Here is an 8,234-nt window from a genome sequence, read left to right as displayed (position 1 = left end):
TGTGTGTGTGTATGTATGTATGCGTGTGTGTTTGCAGGAAGTGAGGCAGGAAGTGCAGAGACACATTGGAAAGTAGTTATTTCCCTGCGCTGCAGATTCTTTTGTTACATACATAATACACACATCATGGACATTCCTGCAGGGCGTCGCTCTGTCCCCCGGGGCGGACGTACCCCCGGTGCTGCTCAGAGACACACCATGACACAGAACAGGAGAGATGGATAACCAGATCGCTCCTCCTCATAGAATAGAATAAACTTAAACGCTTTGGTGACCGGGCTTTCTCACACGCTGCACCCACCAGACTGTGGAACACCCTCCCTGGCTCGGACTGTCCCGAGACTCTCCCTCACTCTCCACCTTCAAACCCCGACGAAAAACCTACCTGTTCTCCCGAGTATACAACCTTAACTAGGGATGCACGATAATTATCGGGCCGATAATTATCGGGCCGATATCAGCAATTATGACGTCATCCCGATAAACTCGATAACGTTATTGATAGCTCCGATAACATATAATACATTTTTTGGTTAAAAGAAATCCGGTGTGGGTGGATTTGGATGAAGGGCGCTTGTTTTTATTATAGCCTCCTCCCGTTTTGCCAGTACTGTGGTAAAACTGATAGCGTGTGGTTTAGGAACAGGGAGTTTTTCACAAATCCAGCGCTCCCTTTCTTGGCTGTGACGTAGTCACGTTACATTCGGAGACAGACAGTCGATCTGCCAATTACGTCCCACGGCTTGCACCCACCTCTTCTTCTTACCACCAATCAGAAGCTCTCGTTAGTTTATTTACCTCCGGATTGTCAGCCATTACTCTACTCGGAGCTAACGTTATCTCCCCGCCAGCCACATTGACAAGTACCAGCGCTTATACATTACTGGCAAATGTCTTGTTGCACTTGTGGCAACGAGCGTTGTCAGCATCGACTTTAGTAAAATAGACCCAGACTTTTGAACATTTCGTTCTGTCCGCCATTATGAGAGCAGAGCTGTCTGTACTCGGTGTGTGTGTGTGTGTGTGTGTGAGTGAGTGTGTGTGTGTGTGTGGGAGGGGAAGAGAGGAGAGAGCAGGCAGCCCGCTCCCCGCGCAGGCAGACACAGAGGCAGGAGAGATATAGACAACGGCCAACAAGATTAGTTTGCGACGTTTAAATTCCTAAAAAAAAAACTCCATAATTTCTCAAGTACCGATAGCAGTACCGATGACGTCGGAGCTTATAAATACTAAAAAAAAAAAAATGTTTTGATACAAAAAAAAAAATATATATATATATATATATATATATATATATATATATATACAGTTAAAAAAAATATTATAATACAATAAATATCGGTTATCGGTATCGGCTTGAGGAGCATAAAGTTATCGGTATCGGTATCGGTGTCAAAAAATCAATATCGTGCATCCCTACCCATAACCACCCTCCTCCAACCCACCACCTCCCTTTCCCCTTCCCTACTTTCTCTCCCTCTCTTGCCCCCCCCCCCCCCCCTCGGTTTCCTTACTTCCCTGACTGTTCCCCTACTGGGCCTACTGGACTCTGTATCTGTTACTTGTTACCCGTGGTTGTATGTCCTGCGTTTTCATCCTGTTGCTTATTCCCTGTGGTTCTTTGTTTTTCTGTTCATTTGTTTTGCTCATTGTCAGCGTCTTTGGGTTCTTGAAAAGCGCTTTATAAATAAAATGTATTATTATTATTATTATTATTATTAATAGAATAGAATAGAATAGAAGTACTTTATTTATCCAGAGGGAAATTCTGCACTACAGATCGCTCACAGTAAACATGTAGGTAGTCCAAAACAAAAGTCATGAATAAGAATACAAATAAGAATAAGAATAAAATACGGTCCGGGATATACATTTTCTATGTTATGTATATACATTCTAAAATATTATATATACAGCCAAAATATACAGAAATATACAGTAAGTGTACAGTAAAAAGTGTACGATTGTACAGTGTCGAGTAAAGTAAAAGTCCAGGAAGATTTGATGGTAACTGTCACCCTGTGCTCAGTGGTGCAGTGAGGCGCACAGTGATGCATTATTGAGTCTGATGGCTGTCGGAATGAAGGACTTCCTGTGCCGTTCAGTGTTACATCTTGGGAGTATTAGTCTAACACTGAACGTGCTCCTTGACAGGAGAGTGGGAATACCACAGTCCCTCGTCACGCTTGTTTTCCCATTCATCATGGAATGCCATACTACAGCGTGCATTCCAGTTATCACCGTCGTAAAAAAAAACGACGGATTTCCTAATCGCTGTTTTTGTGCGTACCTCCTCGGGGCCGACTGTTATTGTCTTCGCCCGTGACATTTGTGATGACTGTTCCCGAGCGGTGTTTGTAACGCTGATGGCTGGAGCTTCTGGTGTCGACAGCAGCACCAGAACAGCCCTTCTTCGTCTTGTTGGTCGGGGCCCGTTTGTGTGCCGGTCCCTCCAGCATGTCTTTTTCTTTCTTTTTTAATTATCTTTCTTCCCCTCTTTTTCCCGATTTTTCTCCCATCCCACCCTTCCTGGTTGTTGCGTACTTTCCCCTACTGTTGGTCCGAGAGACCGGAGACTGTCACATGCTTTCCTCCGACGCATGTGCAGCCTGGGGCAGGCCAGCCTGGCCGCGCAGGTTCTCACCGGGGAGAGTGTAGCGTGTGGGAGGCCGCACTATCTCTCCCTAGTTCCTACCCTTGCTGAGCAGGCGCCCCGACCGAACTGTAGGGGTCGCTGTCCACAACGCCCAGGACCCACCCTTCAGCTTTCCCACCCTCTAATACTGTCAATTGTATTAGTGCGAGAGGCCAGCCAAGCTGATAGCAACGCCGGGAGCTGGATTCGAACAGGCGAATCCAGCATCTCCGGTGTTGGTGACGAACGCAATCTCCGCTACGCCACCTGACCCCCTCCCTCCAGCATGTTGAAGTGACTCTGATGGACCCACTCTGTGCTGTTGATCTGAAGGGATTAAAGGAAACAGGCCGATATTATGGGCAATTCGCTTACCGTCTTCTCCAGAGTCAGACAAGAAGATTCTACAAAGTAGGAAAGTGTTTGATGTTGAATGTACTAAAATGGTAAATGGCTGCATTTATATATAGCGCTTTTGCGCTTTACAATTTGTTCCTCACATCTTACCCATTCACTCATCACACATTCACACACCGACGGCGGAGGCCCTGCTCATTGGGAGCAAATTAGGGGTTAAGTGTCTTGCTCAAGGACACTTCGACACACTGCCCGGGAGGAGCGGGAATCGCATGAGTGCGTATGTGCATTACTCGAATAAAAATACTTTGTTACTTTCCACCATTGGGAACTAAGGCAAAGCTGGAAAAAGCAGAACGTGTCAATATCCGCTGGGTGCAGCTCTTTACAGATGATATTACACCGCTACATTATTCATCTCTCGCGCAGGAACCCTCAGGGAGACTAAAATTGCTTTCATGTTAATGCGCGGTAGTTCGTTATAACATGAATCATTGAAAACAAGCAGCTGGAGACACTGATGACTGACTGCATGTCCATTTTAGAAAAGAGGATTTCTATCTTACGGAGCTGTGTCTCCATCCTGGACTCATCCTGTTGACCTAGTCTGTCCTCCGCTGTCTTCTAGACTCATCCTGTGTTCAGTTGACCTAGTCTGTCCTCCGCTGTCTTCTAGACTCATCCTGTGTTCAGTTGACCTAGTCTGTCCTCTACTGTCTTCTAGGCTCATCCTGCGCTCAGTTGACCTAGTCTGTCCTCTACTGTCTTCTAGACTCATCCTGTTGACTTAGTCTGTCCTCTACTGTCTTCTAGACTCATCCTGCGCTCAGTTGACCTAGTCTGTCCTCCGCTGTCTTCTAGACTCATCCTGCGTTCAGTTGACCTAGTCTGTCCTCCACTGTCTTCTAGACTCATCCTGTGTTCAGTTGACCTAGTCTGTCCTCTACTGTCTTCTAGACTCATCCTGTTGACCTAGTCTGTCCTCTACTGTCTTCTAGACTCATCCTGTGTTCAGTTGACCTAGTCTGTCCTCCACTGTCTTCTAGACTCATCCTGTGTTCAGTTGACTTCGTCTGTCCTCTACTGTCTTCTAGACTCATCCTGTGTTCAGTTCACCTAGTCTGTCCTCTACTGTCTTCTAGACAGTTAACATTTCCGGTTTCATGAGGTCACCGTTGCTAGGCAACTGGGCAATGTGTCTTTTTCTCCTACTTTTTCTGTGATTTTTCTCCCATCCCAATTTACCTCTCGTGCCAATTCTCCCTCCCCTGTCCTGATCGTTGCTCGCATGTGCCCCCCACTGGCCGGTCGTAGAGGGAGGTCCCCTCCGATACATGTGGAGGCAGCCAGTCACATCTTTTCACCTGCCAGCGCAGACTCTCATTGGCCGTGGTGTAACGTGTGGGAGGCTCACACTGCCCCCGCCATTTCCTGTCTTTGCTGTGCAGGCACCCTGACCGACCTGTAGGAGTCGCTGTTTACAACGATCAGACTAACCACCCATCGACTCCCCTCCCTCCCGCTGGCTCTGCCAATTGAGCCAGTATGACGGCCAGCCCAAGCCGGAGGCGACGCTGACAGCCGGATTCGATACCGGTGTCTCTTGCGTTGGTGACGAGCGCAATGTCCGCTGCGCCACCCAGCCGCCTACGACTGGGCAATGTGTCTTGAAGCCACTGAGGCTAACGATGTTCCACTTCCATAACATCGTGAATACCACAACAGTGGCTCGTATGGATTCTTCTTGTAGCACTTACATTTAGTAATTTAACCTTAACCACTTAACCAGCACTAGGTCTATCCGAAAATCCCTGAACATGATATTGCATTGGTTTGATAGATTATTAGTTACTGGGTATTTCAAAGTACCTCATATTTGGTGCCATTTTGAAGCTAACAACTAGGGCTTTCCAATGATATAAAATAAGTGTGTGATTATCATCATAATTTTTATTATTATGGTTCATATGTAGTTGCACTTGAACTTGTTGAAATTAAACTTGGAAGATAAAAATTAATTACATCTTTTTGATTTTTCCTTGATTATGATTTATGTATAATGAATGGAATGTAGACAATCTTGTTGGCAATATAGACCAGCTGACAGATTAGAAATAGCATCTATTGTTCAAAAGTTATTAATTAATGAATGAAACTAGATTAGATAAAAAAATTATTAAAAATATATAAGGTTTTAGCACAAATGAATGTTTGTGAAATACTGAGCATATGACTGGATACACGAGACTTGGATTATACTGCACAAGTTGTGAAAGTGTAATAAATAAAAAGTCTAGAATAAGAATAAAAAGAATAATAAAAAAAATATCTAACCCTAACTAACCTTACTGTCATGCACTTGTCCTAATAAACTAACCTACACTGTAGCACTCAACACTTTGATGAACATTGTTACTCAGCTGATAGAGTTGTGCCCTTCCTGATGACTTGTCGTACAGAACTTGTAAGTCGCTTTGGATAAAAGCGTCAGCTAAATGACTTTAATGTAAATGTAATGAAAGAGTTATTAAACTGATGTTGATATAGTTTTGCTGTTGTTGTTCTTCTTCTTCTTGGCCCCTTAACTCCGAGCGGAGCATAGGCCATCGACCACTCTTCTCCATCCAGCACGGCTTTGGGCCGTCTTCTCTGCCTCTCTCCCCAGCTGGTACCATGTCTCTTCAGCTCTTCCTCAGTGTCCCGCCTGCAGCTGTTTTTGGGCCTTCCTCTCTTCCGCTTCCCCTGGGGGTTCCACGTCAGGGCCTGGCGTGTGATGATGGTAGCTGCTGGTTTACGCAATGTGTGACCAATCCATCCCCACTTCCGTCTCCGGATCTGGCTCTCTACTGGGTCCTGGCTCCCTCTCTGGCACAGCTCCTTATTGCTGATTTTATCCATCCACTTGATTCTGAAGATGCGCCTCAGACAGCTGTTAATGAATGTCTGGTTCTTCTGCAACGTCTTTTTTGTCCTTCTCCATGTCTCTGAACCATAGAGAAGGACGCTTTTAACGTTGGCGTTGAAGATGCGCACCTTTGTTGATGTAGCTATTTCCCTTGTGGCCCAGATGATCTTCAGGATAATGAAGGCTGCTCTAGCTTTGCCCTATATACCCTGGCAGTGACATCGCTGTCTGTGCCACCCTGCTTATCGATAATGCTGCCAAGGTAGGTGAAGGAGTCGACTACTTTGATGCGTCTGTCGTCTACGGTGACGGGTATGGTGGTCGGGGTGTTAATCCTCATCAGTTTAGTCTTCTTGTTGTTACCGTAAACCAAATCTCCACTTCAATTCATCAAGTATTTCTACCGTGTTTTGAATCCAAGGCATCACATTGATATACAAATGAGCACTTTTGGGTGAAGTGCTCCTTTAAACAGTCCCAGCTGTTGCCTTGCAGTCTGCGAACATTACCTCTCCTCTCACTGCGTTCCAATCGTTTGGACGTCTTGGCGTCGAAAAGCTTTGATTGTAGCACCGCTCCCTGTGAACAGAGCATGTCAGACTCTATAGTAGTCTAACAACGTGCCCTCGGCGTGACAGAGTTGGCCGTGTCATGGTGACTGTGATGCCCGCTGGGGGCACTGGGGCGCTGGAGGATGGATGGTGGCTGGTCTCAGCGCTGCTGCTGTGTCATGCTACAGTAGCTCGCTATACGGTGTCTGCTCTACTGATTGTCTCCATTTAACATCTCCGGGGGGGGGTCTTGATTATGATTATATTCAATCTCCAGGGCTAAAAATACACTCTGCGCCGACCAATCGGGAACGGTGAACAGTGAGGCGTCATTGGACTGGCTAGCGCTTTTCCACACGATGCAGACTGTACACAGGAAGGGAATCTGAAACATTATTTGAATGCATGTTTCACAACAGATGCCGTGAGAGAGCAGCGTTGGCTTGTTCCTATAAACCCAAATGAATCATTTTGCTTATGAAAAATATGTTTGAGCTAGTGAAGGACTGTGAGCAGAAAGAAGAAACTCTCTGTCTTGAAAAGCTGTCAATTTAAAAGCTCTCTTGTCTGAATCAGAACAAGATAATTATTAAACTGTTCAGGCTATTGCAATGTTCGATGAGCCTGCCATGTTATTAGAGTGGCTCTATTAGTTGTCATTCATTCATTATTTTAGGGACATTCTAAAAAGAGGATGGGCAGAGGTCTGGGAAACAGCCTATACAGCCCCATTACCAGAGTGCAGCTGACAAGTTGGCTTTGTTCTCCACTAGCTTGTTATTATGATTGTAAGGATTGTACAAGTCATGTACTGTGAAACCACAATGACTTCAATATCCCAGATTACAAGACAGAAAGTTGAGTTATGTGAACAACAGCGCTCAGACAAATGTTTTTTTTTTTTATCCACTTTTTCTCCCATTTTCTATTTTTCTCCCATCCCAATTTTCATATCGTCCAATTCAACCCTCCCCTGTCTTCGAACGCTGTTTCTTGCCTCCCACAAGCCGGCTGCAATGTGGACTAAGTCATACATAGCACGAGTCCCCTCCGATACTCGAGGTAACAGCCGTTGCATCTTTTCACCTGCGCGGCTCGATCTTTCAGCGTCGGGGGTCTGGGCTTTGGAGGGGCCCCGCCCCCGTCGCTTCTTGATTCTACTGCGCAGGCGCACCAACCGACCTGTAGGAGTCGCTGTCCACAACGCCCGATCCCCACCCTTCAGTTTCTCTCCCTGTAATATGGCCAATGTGTATTACTAAAGCAATGTGGAGAGCGGGGCTCGAACAGGAGGCATCCTGTTCGAGCCCAGTCTCCAGCATTCGTTGCGAGCGCCTTGCCCACTGCACCACGTAGCCGCCGCGCTCAGACAAATGTTAAAGTTGCATAGTGTGTAGCAGCCTCAGTAACCTCAGAACACGAAGCCTCTAGGTGGCGGTATACACATCAGAACAGTCAATTCCCCCTACACACCTTGTAGAAGAAGATCATCTGACTCACATGGTGTCGGATAAGATTACGGACAAGATCTTTCAGAAGTACACACTCTATACATCTCTATGGCACTATACATCTCTATGACATCACTCTATACACCTCTACTACTTAAATGTGGATGGTGTTCCCCTTTAAATCCCGATATATCTGCTTGATGGCTGCTCTTGGAGTCTGTCAGTGTGCCTTGAGGGACAGTTTTACCAGTGGGTTGGCTGTCAGACACACTGGCACACAGCCATGAGTGACAGGTGTTAGGCCCACTGCTGATTGGCTGTCACATCCTGGACAA

The sequence above is a fragment of the Notolepis coatsorum genome, assembly GCF_963971535.1.
Source record: "Notolepis coatsorum genome assembly, chromosome: 12".
Lineage (NCBI taxonomy): Eukaryota > Metazoa > Chordata > Actinopteri > Aulopiformes > Paralepididae > Notolepis > Notolepis coatsorum.
The sequence above is the reverse complement of the archived record's forward strand: the minus strand, read 5'-3'. Positions refer to the sequence as shown.